The following is a 15,275-nucleotide window of genomic DNA, read 5'->3' on the forward strand; positions in this document are numbered from 1 at the left end:
GATTTCTTAGCCTCCTGGTCTCCGCTTGAACATTACTCAGCAAATTACAAACTCTAACGCACCCTGTACTTCCCAGCACTCAATGCAAAACAGTAATGACGAATGTCACGGGTCGTTATTTCCTTCCTGTCTTGGCCAGCCAGGGGGTGAGTCCCTCACGCATCCTGTCAGTCCTGTTCATCATGGGTTCCAATCACTGATAGCCACAACCCACCCAAAAGGAAGGCCATTCCCCCTACAGACACACACACACGCACAAAGACACACACACACACGCACAAAGACACACAGACACACACACACACACACACACACACTGACCCCTGACTGGCCTGATCTCAGGTGCACGGTGGGGATCCTGACAACCCCTCGTGGAACGTAACCTACTCGAGGAGGAGAACGGAACTCCTCTCCCATCAACACTCCACTTACGGGCTTCAAGTCGGTCTCTTCTAGCGGGACTTGAGCCCCAGCAAGGCTGAAACCTCATCTGCCCGGTTCGGCCGCATTTCCGCTCGCTCTGTCTCCAGGCCCCCCACATAGTTAGCAGCTCCATCAACGAGGCCCCGTTCTGGGCTCCTCTCAGCTGCGAAAGGAGGGGCACACAAGCTGACGGCTACCTTTTGGCAAACCGGTGTACTCCTGAGACACAGGCCCGCCTCCCAGCGAGGCCCCAGCCCCCCCGGAGACACGGGGCCCTGACATCATGCCCTACAGGTACCTCCGTGCAGAGGAGCATCTTCCCAAGGGCTGCTCACTTCTTGGTCCTCCGCGCCGACCTTGAGGACGAAGTACAGGAGCTGGAAAGGGGTGTCTGTCCTCAGACCAGTGTCCGTGGGTCTGGAGGTTGTGAGGTGCTACGCCCACCGGGACAAGGTTGTGGGGTCTTGAGACGCCAGACAAGCAGCAAGCCTCACAGAAGCCTGGAAAACGGGAGGTGCTTTTGCTCAGACTCCGCTCAAGTGTCTCAGTGCCCCGCCCGTCAGCTATCCTAACCACCTTCCCGCTCCTGGGTGCCGGGCCCCCACGCTGAATGGACAGTTTCCCTGCTCCCCCGGCCTTCGGAAGGCATCGCCCGCCGGTTAGGTCTTTGGGCCCCGCCCACACAACCCTGGGCACACAGTCTCTCTCCCATTCCCACCTGGCAGGAGCTCGGTCACACCACCATCCTCCCCCTCTGCTGCTGCTGTGTTCTGAGGGTGGCCTCTCTGAGCTCCTCACAAGCTCTAGATGGCTGTGGTCGGCACCAAACCGAGCTGTCTGGAATGGAATTGCCTCAGCACCCTTTTCAAAACTCAGATGGGCATACTTGTGGGGACTGTTTCTGGAGTCTTTGTTCTGTGGGACTGTCGTCCTGCCAATACCAACACGGGCTTCCTTGTTACAACTACTACTAAGCTCTGACACTCTAAAGACTGCGTTCCCAAATTACTCTTCTTTTCAAAACCGGTTTTGAAACTACTCGGATTCCTTTGTCCTTCCACATAGATTTTAGAATATTTTTGTCTATCTCTACGAAAACACACGAAGCTGACAGGATTTTGATAGACATGGCGTTACGTCTCTCTATCAGTCTGGGGAGAATTGACATCGTGACGATGCCTAGTCTTCCAGATCACGAACGTGGTGTATCTCTTCCATTTATTTCTATCTTGGACTTCCTGTATCAGTGCTAAATAGCTTTCAGCATGGGATGCCTGGACAGGCACTGTTAGATTTATCCCGAAGTAGTTTCTTTGCGAAGGTGTGTTGGATTGTGGAGCCTCCATATTCGTTGCCGGCATAGAGGAATACAGCTTACCTTTCTGTGTTTAGCCCGTATACTGTTTCTCTGGGACGTTCCGTTGTTAGTTCTAGAAGCATTTGTCGTACCCTCTTGGGGCATAAGGCCTGCAATGAAGATTCCGTGTCAGGGGCTGTGTTGACACGCGGAAGATCAAGGAGGGACCCGAATGGCATCCTGCACGTTCTCCTCTCCCTCTTCCCTCACAGGGGAGGTCTCTTCCCCAAACACCCTTCTCATCCTAGGGACTAGCCATAGTGCCTGTTGGTTTTGGGGGAGCAGCGTTCGGTTCCCTAGAAGCCCACTGAATTCTTCAGGCCAGCCACTCACCCCCTCCCATGGGAACCAGGACTTGCCACACCCTCTTGTTTCAAGAAGCGAGTCTTGCCTTCGAAGGCCCTGCTGCCGGTTCTCTCTGTTCTCAAGCGCGACGTCTGTGTCGTCCTGCACGGTGTGTGGTATCCTCCTCCCCTGAAGCGTGAGGGTATGTGACGAGTAAACCGTTGGTCAGTCACCCGTGTCGGGTGTCAGGGCATCCCACAAGTCTGGAGCAGGAATGTCTCTCTCATCGGGGACCTGAGGAGATGGTGATTAAAACAAGCGGCAGCATCCCAGGCACGGTGTCCGTATGTTAACTGAGGACGCGGGGGTCAGCTTGACCTGCTCCTTCGCTAACTAACTGGCTTCAGAGGGGACAGTCACGATCCGGGAGGGAACTGGCCATCGCCGGCCAGCTTGTGTGTTGGCCCGTGTTCTGTTATCTCACACGGAGGTCGCCATCCATTTCCAAACTAAGGTCCCCTCCTTGCCAACGAGGTGAGAATGAAGGAGAATGGACTGTATCTTGGGGGGAGGCGTCACCCATGTGACCTGCATGTGGCCTGTATTGGTCTCCAGGGCTCCCCCCTGAGGTTGGCAACCGCAGGACATGCTTGACTGGTGTGCCTCAGTTCCAGGGACTGGGTGTTGGGCCAGTGATGGATGCGGACGTCCGGATCCTATGGGGGAAAGCACACCCCAAGCACAGCCCCGGGGGTGACCCTCTGTGTTGTGGGTGCAACGGAGGAGGGAGGCCCCGACGCAGGGAAATGTAAGAATGGCACACTGAGGGGATCCGGTCCCACCTTGACTTCCGCCAGGAGGCGTGCGACCATACAACCCTCGCCGCGACATTAGCCCCAAGGCTGATGATGCTGATTTGAGACTCTCTGGAAGAAAAAACCGAGAACGAGGAGCAGGGCAAAAGACACCCCCCCACCCCACCCCCAGTATATCCAGGAAGACACAAACCCGAGCAAAGGAGGAGTGGGAGAGAGAGAACTGAATACAGGAGGTAGGGGGACCCCCCCCCGGGGCCCCCACGAACTAATTCATCGTAGGTTCAGAATTTGACCCGGTTGTAGATCCAACATTTACAAGGGCACCCGGGTGGCTCACATGGTTAATCACCTGACCTCAGTTCAGGTCTTGATCCCGGGATCCTGGAATAGAGCCCCATGTCAAGCTCCCTGCTGGGCAAGGAGTCAGTCTGCTTCTCCCTCTTCCTCTCCCTGCTGCTCCCCCGGGGTCCTGCTCTGTCCCACTTGCTTGCTCGCTCTCTCGCTCTCTCGCTCTCTTAAATGAATACATCAAATCTCTAACCAATAAAAAGTAAAAAGGAAATCATAAATTCACTAAAATAATTTAATTGGCAAAATTCCAAGGAGGCCGATTGCCTCCTGTGCCTCTACAGCGTAGGTTCTGAATGAAGTGTACTGTTGCCAAGATGCACCGGTTGGCTAACCTTCACGGACTTAATGCACGTTCTGTTTATAGCGAGTATAAGAACCATAGATTGTGCCTTCTGTCTTTCCTGCTTTGACATCTCGGGCCTTGCTGACTTTGGAGGGACTTTCCCTGGCAGGCTTACTTAATTCCTAGAGATGGTCCGCAGCTTGCCTACAGGCAGAGCGTTCACATGTAAAGCAACCAATTTGGAGCCTTTACCCCCAACCACCTCTTTTAAGAAACTCTCACTCTGGGCCACTATCCCCTGCCCTGATCACCCCAGGGGCAGGGACAGACTACTCCAGACAGACACCACTGTGTCCCGGAACCCACTGACATGACACCGACTAGGCAGTCTTAAATGTGCTTAGCCGGATTCACCTGCCCCTTGCCATGGAAACCCCAGTAAAGGGTCTTGCCCGTGTCGTCTGTCCCTTCACTCCCTCTTTCTCCTGACCGCCCCTGGTACTTCCCTGGGTGGCCCTCCATGGCTCTCAGGACCTCCTCTCTCGGGATCAGGGAGTCGATGAACGCTTCTTGCGTTGGGAGAGTTCCTTGTGTATCTGCTTGTCTTACCGTCCCTGATAAAATAAACCCCTGTACCCTGAAAACACCGGAGACACCTGGGGGGCTCAGTGGGTTGAGCTTTTGGCTCAGGTCAGGCTCTCAGGGTCATGGGCTAGGGTCCCATGTCGGGCTGTGTGCTCAGGGTGGAGTCCGCTTGGGATTTTCTCCGCCTCTGCCTTTCTGTCCCTGCCACCACCCCGGGCCCCGGCTCCTTTGCTAGCTTTTGCTCTTGCTTTCTCTTTGAGGTTAAGTCGTTGAAAAAGCCATGAGGGAGCCCCACAGATTTAACGATGGTGAATATTTTGCTCTAATACATTTGGCCAGTATGTTCTGTTCAGTGCCTCTCGGTCGCATGTGCCTTGACCTTGAAGGAGACAGGATTTACCTTGTTACGCGCGGGGCACCCAAACCGCTCTGCTCTAAAACAGGCAAACTTTGTGGGCAGGATCTTAGCGCATTCGTCTTTCTCCGGGAATACAGATGGGACATCACATCCAGGAGATCCTACTGTGAGGATATTTGTTGGGCACACTCGTTAAGGACCTGCAGGGGTGGCTCTGTCTGTCAGTCAAGGGTCTGCCTTGGGCCCAGATCCTGATCTCAGGGTCCTGGCAACAAGCCTTGCATCAGGCTCCCTGGTCAGCAGGAAGCCTGCTTCTCCCTCTCCCTCTGCCCCTACCAGCCCTTTGTCCTCTCTGTCTGTGTGTCTTTCTCTCTCTCGTGATCTGTCAAGTCCCTAAGTAAAATCCTTACAAAGAAAAAAGGACATACAAGTCCAACATCTTTCCGTACTTTTTGGGTACTGGAGGCAACATATTCCTTGTTTATCGGTTTTACAGAAACCCATTTCAGCTGTTCCTTGTTAACGAGCCCACGCAGAGGGGGGAGGGTCTCCCCTCAACAGAAGGCTCTCGGATCTGTGCAAGCAAAATTGACCTGTTGGGGGTGACTGGGTGGCTCAGTTGGTGAAGCGTCTGCCTTTGTCTCAGGTCCTGATCTCGGGATCCTGAGATGGAGCCTGGCAGGGGGTTCCCTGCCCTGCTCGGCGGGGAGCCCGCTTCTCCCTCTCCCTTTCACCCCCTTTTCCAGCCAGGGCGCTCTCTCAACTACAAAAACAAAAAGCTTGAGGAAAAAACCAGCTGTTCGTGCCCAGGTCAAAAGGCTGTAGCAGCCTCCTCTCCTGCTTCCTGGAGTCCCTGGACTCTCTGTCCATGCTATCTGTCAATCGTCCATGGGCTCCCAATGCAAGAAACGGCCCTCCTCGGCCCTGGTGAGAGACCATGAGAGCAGCAGTTGCTGGCCATGCACTGGGCTCTCCTGGAAACAGCATCTCTCACAGACTCTGAGCCTTCCTCTCCAGCTGTCCATTCTTCTCTGGGTCATGGGACACCCCCCCCCCCCCACCACCACCACCACCAGCTGAATATAGTTCCCAAGGCCTTCCCGCTCCAGGCTGAAGCCCAAGTCTGCATATCCTACCTGCAGGTGGAGGTGGGGGCTTCTGTCCACAGTGCATTGCCAGATTCCATGGTGCCGGAGGACGTCCGCTCTTCCTTCTACCCCTTGGCCACCCAGCGATTCCCTTGGGATCAACTGCGTGAACATCAATGGAAGTTACTACATTTTGGATTTGATGACCACGTCTCCCTCCTGGTCACATGACAGCTTCACATCCTAGAGAAGCACCTGTCCTACGCCTTAAGAGTCTCAGCAGGAAATGGATGTCCATATATCAGAGTCCGTTCTGATGGAAAGCCTGAGGTGAAGGTTCAATAGGAAGTGTTGTCTTGGCATCCGGTAACTTTGGAGGGCCTCGGATGGCCTCACCCCAAGTTCCCTTCCCACTCTGCTCCCCCAGATCGGATCCCCTGGCCAACAAGCCCTCCTTAGCACGGGGACCAGGCACAGTTTCTTCCCAAGTAAGCTCCAGTTCCCTGACAGCCTGCGCCATGATCCAGCAAATGAAGATTTGAAGGGGCTTCTGAAGAAATGAACAAGGGAGTCGACCATGGACCTTCCAGTTACAAACCGCTTAAAGGATGATCAAGAGGAGCTACTTCTAGAACTTAGGGCAGAACCGTAAGCCGCTGGGTTTTCCATTTAAGAATAAGATGGAATTCATTCCCATTTCAAAAATGGTCTCTAAGGCAGAGTGATTTGGCGGGGTTGGGGGTGGGAAGCAAGTCAGAGAATAAGTAGTATACTCCTAAGCAGGCCAACCTACATAAGGCCCGAGAGAAATCAGGTTAGCCATAGCGTGCTTTTGCAGACAACAGAAAAGGAAATGATTTTTAAAAATTAGAAGATAAAAAATTAAGAGAAATGAGACTTACCTGGGAAAAGCAAACTTTTTTTTTTTTTTTTTTTTTTTTAAACGTCCTCTTCATCGTGTACTTTTGTGCTAGTCACCTGGTTTCCCATACAAGGATTGTGTGGTCGTGTATCTGATACATTTGGAACACTGAAACAAGTTGATGTGTTCTCTGCATAAGGTATCCGTAGACGCTTGGCCCTTGTGTAAACCTTCCAGCATTACAGACCACAGCTTCCAAGGCCATCAGTGTCGACTGTCCTACGAACGTCACCACTGCTGTGGCATCTGGGTGGCTCAGTCTGTTAACTGTCTTTGGCTCATGTCATGATCCGGGGGTCCTAGGATCAGGTCACAGGTCAGGATCCCTGCTCCGGGGAGAGCCTGCTTCTGTCTCTCCCTCTGGTGCTCCCCCTGTACGTGTGCCCTCAATTTCTGTCGAAAAGATCAATAAGATCTTAAAACATAAAAAGGAAGTCACCGGTGTTTTCACTTTGGCGAATACTTCTGCAGTCATTGAGAGACCCCTTTTTTGTTAAGTCATAAAAGAAAGATGTTTCTTCAGCTGAAAGCAAAACCGTGAAACATTTGGCATTTTGAAAAAGAACATTAGGAGATAAGGTAGACACGCAGAGTGACTTGGGATGTTCAAAGCGTGGTGTCACTCTGGCTCACAATCGTCTATTTCTTTGAGAGGTCTTTGGCCGCCTTTCCAACCTTCTGGGCAGGTGATAGTATATGCGGCGTGTACACGGGTAAAGCGTCAGTGACAGCATTTAGAAGAAGGTGCTCCGATCCATCCATTTGCGGTCCAGGTGGATTAATAAGAGACACAGCTGTGGTGCGGGGCTTGACGTCCTTTTTTCCGGGTGTGGATGCCAGGGTAGCGTTCCGTCGTGATGGGCCTTGTTTCTTAGGCGGCTTTCCCCTTCCTCCTGAATCTGGGGGCTTCACGACACGAGCAGAGGGTTTTGGCGGTGGAAAAGCTGAATGAGATTCCGCTTCTAGAAACTGGACAAAAAGGTCTGAAAAGGAACGCTGGGCCACAGCTTGGTGATTTGGTTTCGCAGGGGTGTTGGGGGCGCTTCTGGATCCAGGCCCCCCAGTCCCCCCGCTGGGCACACCCGCGGGCTCCCGGCTGCGCAGCTGCCGCAGCTGGTCTTCTCGGATCCCCAGCGTGCTTGCCATCAAGCTCAACGCTTCCTGCCGTTCCGCATCCGCTGCCTGGAAAGCTCCCACGAAGAGTCTCCTTAGGAGGGCTTTGTCCGCCATTCCTTCGGACTGACTGACTAAGGTCATCAGTCTCCTCTGTGTGTCCTCCAGGATTTCCTGCTGGACCTCGTTCTGTTTCTTGAACTCTTGGAGTCGGTCCTCCTTCTCCTCCAAGTCGGCATTGGTTTGATGCAAACGTCCCTGTAAGGACTTCAGGTTTCCTTCTAGGGCGTCTGCCTTTTCCATCCATTCGGCCAGTTCCAGCTTCAGGCTCGCTAGGGTCTGATCACAGCGCCTTCCCTCTTCCTGGGAGGCGGCAAGCCGGAGCACAGCTTCCTCCTTCTGCTGGGTGACCACGTGCAGCTGCTCCCGCAGCGACTCTACCTGCAGCCTGGCTCCGTGGCTGGCCTTTTGCATGGCAGCGGAAGACCAAACGAGTTTTCCCTGCAAGACCGTCACTTCCTCTCTCAGCTGAGCCACTCGGTCCTCCGAGGCCAAAGCTTCCCGGCGACGAGAATCTTGGGCTTCTGCAGCGAGCTGCCGCCCTCTCTCCAGCTCCTGGGTGAGGCGCAGCTCTCTCTCTCGTAGCTGGTGAACCTCCTTCTGGAGGGCGCGGGCTTCCGTTTCTTTCTGTGTCAGTGCCAACACGACGTCATCTCTCTCCCGCTGACACGCAGCTGCCTTTTCCTGCGTGGACCGAACGGCGGCGGCGAGCCGGTTCAGTTCCCCGGTCTCGCCCTCCTCTTTCTCTCGCAGCAGTTGCTCCAAGGCCAGGGCCTTCTCTCTCATCGCAGCATGCTGGGATGCCTCCTCTCTCTGCGTCACTGACAGCAGCCGATTGGTCTCTTGCAACGCCCGATTCTCCATGTCCTGTTCTCTAGATCGTTCCACGATCTTGGCGTTTTCCTCTCTCAGGCGACACACGTCCATTTCGAAGTCTGCCACCCTCTCCTTCAGATTGGTGACCGCCTGCCTCAGCAGCTCGTTCTCACTCAGCTGGCCACAGAGCTTCTCCTGTAAGGAAAGCAGCTCCTCACTTTTCGCTTGGGTTCGGAGCTCCTGAGCCCGAAGGCAGTTTCGCAGAAGGGCCGGTTTCTCCGTCGGCCGTTCCGTGTGGGAATCGGCATCGCTGTGTTCCCGTGCTTTGCCTTCTCCTTCCCCCGTGGCAGCCCCCGAAGCAATCCATCTCTGCTGATCTTCCCGGAGGGTTCGGATCCTTGTCTCTTTTCCTCGCCCTGGTTTTCGGAGCTCTTCTACCTCCTCTCCGATCACCTGAGAGGCCTCACTCACGGGGTCAGATTTCACGGCCTTCCGGGAGTCGCTGGAGGTCTGGAGGAAAATCACACCAAGGTTCCCTAAAAGGAGGTCCTTGGCATTGCAGAGCTCCCCGATGCGGAGCTGCAGTTGGGCCAGTTCCTTCTCTAGCTCGTGGAAGTTTATTTCATGTCCCTGGTAAGTTGGGATCTGGTCCAGAGAGGCTGCCTGCGGTTTCAGAACGTTCTCGCTGTTGGGGCACGCCCACGCCTGCAGTTGTCGCAGATGTGTCTGAAGCTGGGGGGACTCCCGCTTCAGATTTTGGACGGTGGTCAGCACCTGCTCTTTCCACTCCTCCAGGATCTTCACTCGCTGTGTTAACGTGTCCCGTTCCTGGAGAAGCTGCTGGAACTGATGGATTCGACCTCCTCGAACCCCATGACCAGGGCTGGGTGTTTGCAGGATCCTCAGGAAGGTCTGGCATAGCTGACTCAACGCAGCCACCTCCAGGTCTTTTTCTCGAATCACGTGTGACAAGTCCCGAATCCTTTCTGTACACACCTCCTGGCCGCTGCTTTCCACTCTGGTGGACAGTTTTTGGTTTTCCTCTTGCGCCCTCTGGAGGTCCGCTTCCTTGGCAGCAAGTCGATGGGTCATTTCGTGATAGTCCCTTTCCAGATGGCTCTTCTCCCTCATCTTCTCGTTCAGGATGGCCAAGATCTGTTGGCTTTTCAAAGCACACTCTTGCAACTGCTGCTGAAGCTGTTCCACGTGCCTGTTCTGGCTGTGAGAAGCCTCCGAGATTCTGCTGGAAAGACCCTGAATCTCCACATCCTTTTGCTGGATGATCCGAGTGAGTTTCCCGATCTCCTCTCTGGAGAGCCGATCCACTTGCGCGGTCAGCCGGACGTTCTCTTCAGTGAGAAGCTTCGTCTCCGGGTCCTGTTCTTGGATCCCTTGGACTAACCTTTGAATTTCAGCTTGAGATGGATCACGCTCTTCACTTGCGTTCTCTCTGGGGAGAGGCTGGCTTGCTCGCACCTCCTCGTCCTCACAGGGTTCTCTCGGAATGTGCGGGCTTTTGTCGGGCACCTGGGCTCTCAGCTCTTCCAGCGTGACTTGCAGATTCCGAATCATCTCGTCTTTGGCTGCGAGGAGCTGAGCGCGTTCGGTGTTCATCTCCTCCTGCCGGTGTTGAAGACGGTCCACCTTCTCCTTCTGCTCCTGTAAGGACTGAAGCAGTGCTCTCTTCCCCTGCTGCTGGTTGTGAATGATCTTCTGTTGTTCTTGTATCTCCTCCTCGAGATCATCTTTTAACCTGTTGAGCTGAAAGACCTCACACTCGAGTTCTTCAATCTCCTCTAGGACTTTCGGGTCAACCAGAGGGACAGCGCGACTCTGTTGTGTGAGGCGCTCCGGGTCTTGGTCCACAGGAGGGTGTTGGTCGGTCGTGGATGGGAGACGCACGTCTTTGTCCTCCACGGATGCGGGTAAGACGTCATGGCTTCTGAAGGTTTCGGTCGACTGGCCGAGTTCCTCCTGAAGCTCTGGCCTCTCTCGGAGTTCCTTGATGTACTCCTCTTGCTCCCTGAGGCATTCTGTCAGTTGGTTCTGCTCCTCCAAAGCAAAGGACAGCAGTTCCTTCGTTTCCTGGTGCTCGGCGTCCATCTGCTCGATCCTCTCTTGGAGGTGTAGTATCTCCAGGTCTTTCTCCTGACCGAGTTTAACGGAATGGCCATTGTCTGCGGGTGACCATTCTCTGAGGCTTTGTTCCGTCTTGTGTTGGAAAAGCTTCTTTTCGGCCCGACACAGTTTGGCCACTAACCGTCCTTTCTCTATCTTTAAAGCCCTCACGGCGATGTTGTTCTTTAGGGAATCCTCGTTGTTGCGCAGAACGGATTCCTCCAGCTGATGGGTTGCGTCTTGGAGCTGACGAACCAACTTCTCCTTTTCTGCTCGGAGGTCGGAAGCAAGGTTGTTCAGACTGTCGTTGAGCCGCTGCATTTGTGTAAGCTGCTGCTTCAGCCTTCTGAGATCCATTTCCCTCTCCTCCAGAAGGTCACGGTTCACGTTCCCGGCAGCATCTCGGTTTTGCAGGTCTTGCACCTGTCGCTGGTAGTCCATCAGTTGTTTGCGGTGCCGGTCAGTGAGGTCGGCCAGCTTCTGCCGGTGGGTGTTTTGCAACACGGCCACTTCCAGCTGATGTTTGTCCATTTCCCGCATCTGCTTCTGCTGTAGGTCCCTGATGTGGCTCTTCAGTTTCCACACTGTTTCTGGGTCGATGGTATTTGGTCCCTGGGTGGAACACGGGCACAACATCTTCCAGTGAGTCACTTCAGCCTCCAGCGTTTCTGTCTCAGGGAGGCGTCTATTGATCTGTGTCTGGGATGAGATGACATCAGCCACATCCATGGCGTCCCCAGGGAAGGTCCCTTTCCCCAGCACATGTCTGTGAATATCAGAGATGTCCCTGGTCAAAGAGGTGTGGCTGCTGTCCACGGCCCCTAGGGTATGGCCTAGGCCACAGCCCAGCCCACCAGCCCAGGAGAACATCTGGCGGTCATACAACTGCCCTGGTCCGCGGTGAGAAAGCGTCCAGTCCAGCCGGACTACCCCGCCAAGTGTCACAGAACCCCTGCGTGCGCCAGGCTAAGAATCAAAAGCCAACCGCCATTGTTTCCAAGCAGCACCTCGCGCGCGCTCCCGCGCCCCCCCCCCACCTCGCGCGCGCTCCCGCGCACCCGCGCTCCCGCGCTCCCGCAAGCCGCCTCCGCAGCCGCGGCCGGTCAGGTAGTTCCGAACAGCCAAGACCCTGGGGCCCCTCATCGCGGCAGCTCCCCACACCAGGCTTGGGCCCTTGCCCTCCTTCCCCTGCTTGGCTGGCTGTCCTGGGGCGGCCCCTCGTGCATGCTCCTGCCTGACTGCACCCAGGTGCCTGCCGCCAGAAAATGCACCTGGCCCTGGACGTCCCCCTAAGTGGGGTCGCAGTACACAAAGTGCGGCGGCATGAGCTTTCCACGCAGTAGCATCTCTTTCATTGAGGTGGAAAGTGCAGTCAGACGCATCCGTCCAGCGAGGAGAGGGGACCCGTGGTGCATTTCAGGGATGTCTACACCAGCGCAGACGACGGGCCTCACGGAGCCTTTGGGTATTGCCAGCCTCCAGAGACTCCAGAGGGTCCTGCCCCTCCTTGCCCCGTCAGCCCTGCAGGAACAGCTCCGCCCGCACCTTGGTTTGGCGGTTCCCGGGCCGGGCCGCCGCCTGCGCCGTGCCTCTGTGGCCTCCCGAGGCTGTGCGCCTAGACCAGGCGTGGGGTTGCGCCGGACGGTGGAGGTGCCCGGTGCCGGGTGGGCGGGTCCTCCGCTCTGCACAGAGTGGCCCAGGTGTGGGGCGGCAGAGGCCTGAGTCAGCCGGGCCTGGCGCTAGTGCACCGGTTTAGGAATCGCTTCTGCAGCTGCCCCGCCGGAGCCCCGCTGCCCCCTGCCGTCGCCATGGTGAAGCCGCAGCTGGCCAACCAGAGCCTGGCCGGGGAACGCGCCCGTTCCCTCCCGCCGCTGCGACTGCGCCGGCTGGGGCCTGGGCTCCCAACAGGAGGTTCTGGGCTGGCGGCTCTCTCGGTGGCGGCGTGCTCCCGTCCCCTGCCGCCACCACACAGCAGGCACAGGGGGTCCTGGCCCGGGACTGGGCCACGGCACACACTGGAGCCCGGGTCCGGACCGGTGCCGGAGTCCCAGAGCAGCCCTTTGGTGAGTCGGCCCTCGGAGACCCCCACCCCCACCCTGCGCGAGTCCTTGCCGCCCTTGGGGCCCTGGCCCCGCCCCTCATCGCCCTGGGGCACTGCCCCTGAGCCTTCCCCTGCCTTCCCCTATCTAGGGAACTTAACATAGAATAGAAATCTTGTATATATTTATGCTGGTGTCCTATAGATTGGTGCATGCATACATATTAGCCTTTCTGACCATTGTGCAATGGTCTCTCTTTGTGGTTTGGCTTTGTGTTTCCCTGACGCCCAGTGATCCGGAGCATTTTTTCATGTGTCTGTTGGCCATTTGAATGTCGTCTTTGCAGAAACGTCTGTCCATGTCTTCTGCCTATTTCTTTGGGTGTTGAGTTTGGGAAGCTCTCTCTAGATTGTGGATACTGTCCCTTTATCTGACGCGTCTTTTGCAAGTACCTTCTTCCATCCTGCCAGTTGTCTCTTGGTTTTGTCGACTGTTCCCTATGCTGTGCAAAAATCTTTCTATCTGGATGAAGTCCCGGTAGTTCATTTTTTTGCCTTTAGTTAACCCTTGGCTTTGGAGACGTGTCTGACAAGACGTTGCTGCAGCTGAGGTCACGGAACTTGCTGCCTGTGTTCTCTACAATTTTGATGGATTCCTGTCTCAGGTGTAGGTCTTTCGTCCACTTTGAGTCCATTTTTGTGTATGGTGTAAGGCAATAGTGTAGTTTCATTCTTCTGCGTGCCGCTGTCCAATATTCCCAGTACCATTTGTTGAAGAGACTGTCTTTTTTCCATTGGATATTCTCTCCTGCTTGGTCAAAGGTTAGTTGACCATAGAGTTGAGGGTGTATTTCCAGATTCTCTATTCTGTTTCATTGATCCATTTGTCTGTTTTTGTGCCAGTACTCTCTGAATGATTACAGCTTTGCAGTAGAGCTTAAGATTGGGATTGGGATGCCACCAGCTTTGGTGTTCTTTTTCAACACTCCTTTGGCTGTCTGGGGTCTTTTCTGGTTCCAGACAAGTTTGGGGATTATTTGTTCTATCTCTGTGAAAAAAAAAAAAAGTTGCTGGTATTTTGATAGGGATTGGGTTGACTATGTAGACTGCTCTAGGTAGCATAGACATTTTAACAATATGTGTTCTTTCAGTCCATGAGCGTGGAACATTTCTGCATTTCTTCGTGTCTTCCTCAGTTTCTTTCCTATAAGTGTTCTGCCGTTTTTGGAGTACAGATCCTTTACCTCTTTGGTTAGGTTTATTCCTAGGTATCTTATGGTTTTGGGTGCAGTTGCAAATGGGATCGACTCCTTAGTTTCTCTTTTTTCTGTCTCCTTGTGAGTGTATAGAAATGCAACTGATTTCTGGGCATTGATTTTATATCCTGCTACTTTGCTGAATTCCTGTATGAGTTCTAGCAATTCTGGGGTGGAGTCTTTTTTGGGTTTTCCACATAGAGTATCATGTCCTCTTTGCCCTTTCTTTCTTTCTTTCTTTCTTTCTTTCTTTCTTTCTTACTTTTTTAAAGATTTTATTTGTTTATTTGATAGAGAAATCACAAGTAGGCAGAGCATCAGACGGAGGGAGAGGGAGAAGCAGGTTCCCTGCTGAGCAGAGAGCATCATCAGGACTCGATCCCAGGACCCTGAGTTGAAGGCAGACACGTAGCCAACTGAGCCTTGCCGGCACCCCTGCCTTTTATTCTTTCTGTTGTCTGTTGTCTGATTGCTGAGGCTAGGACTTGTAGTGCTATGTTGAACAGCAGTGGTGATACTGAACATCCCTGATGTGTTCCTGACCTTAGGGGAAAAGGGAAAGGCTCTCTTTTTCCCCATTGAGAATGGTATTCACTGTGGGCGTTTCATAGATGGCTTTTTTGATATTGAGGTCCATTCCCATATGGGAATGGACCTCTCCCTACACTGTGAAATTTTGATCAAGAAAGGATGCCGTAGTTTGTCCTATGCTTTTTCTGCCTCTGTTGAGAGGATCATATGGTTCTTGTCCTTTCCTTCGTCTATGTAGTCTATCCCTATTGATTGATTTGCAGACATCGAACCACCCTTGCATCCCAGGAATTAAATTCCACTGGTCGTGGTGAAGAATCGTCTTCATGTACCGTTGGATCCTATTAGCTAGTATTTTCGGGAGAATTTTTGCATCCACGTTCATCAGGGACATTGCTCTGTAATTCTCCTTTTTGGTGAGGTCTCTGTCTGGTTTGGGGATCAAGGTAATGCTGGCCTCATAGAAAGAGTTTGGAAGGGCTCCTTCCATTTCTGGTGTTTGAAACAGCTTCGGAAGATTGGGTATTAATTCTCGTGTAGCTCGTTGGTAGAATTTCCCCTGGGAAGACTTCTGGCCCTGGACTTTGGTTTGTTGGGAGATTTTTGATTACTGCTTCAGTTTCTTGGCTGGTTATGGGTCTGTTGAGGTTTTCTATTTCTTCCTGGTTCAGTTTTGGTCGTGTATCTATCTCAGGGATGCATCTGTTTCTTCCGGATTGCCCAATTTGTTGGCATATAGATGCTCGTAATACGTCCTTACGGTTGTTTGTATTTCTTTGGTGCGGTTGTGACGTCTCCTCTTTCATTCATGATTTTGTTTATTTGGGTCCTTGCTCCTTTTTGTTTTGATCAATCTGTCCAGGGGATTATCGA

The 15,275-nt window shown here is 53.8% G+C and overlaps 1 long non-coding RNA gene and 1 pseudogene across 2 annotated transcripts; both read right to left on the reverse strand.

The window, feature by feature from the left end:
• Positions 1 to 435: 435 nt before the first annotated feature.
• On the reverse strand, positions 436 to 1,843 carry LOC309854016. Its single transcript, XR_014306059.1, has 3 exons — positions 1,802 to 1,843; positions 1,142 to 1,260; positions 436 to 923 (listed from the first exon to the last, which is right to left on the reverse strand). It is a non-coding gene; the product is annotated as an uncharacterized lncRNA (long non-coding RNA).
• Positions 1,844 to 7,109: 5,266 nt separating this feature from the next.
• Positions 7,110 to 11,720, reverse strand: LOC309854257 (thyroid receptor-interacting protein 11 pseudogene; annotated as a pseudogene). Its single transcript has 2 exons — positions 11,615 to 11,720; positions 7,110 to 11,161 (listed from the first exon to the last, which is right to left on the reverse strand). The product of its transcript is annotated as a thyroid receptor-interacting protein 11 pseudogene (transcript).
• Positions 11,721 to 15,275: the final 3,555 nt, after the last annotated feature.

This window comes from Mustela nivalis (genome assembly GCF_964662115.1).
Source record: "Mustela nivalis genome assembly, chromosome: 19".
NCBI lineage: Eukaryota > Metazoa > Chordata > Mammalia > Carnivora > Mustelidae > Mustela > Mustela nivalis.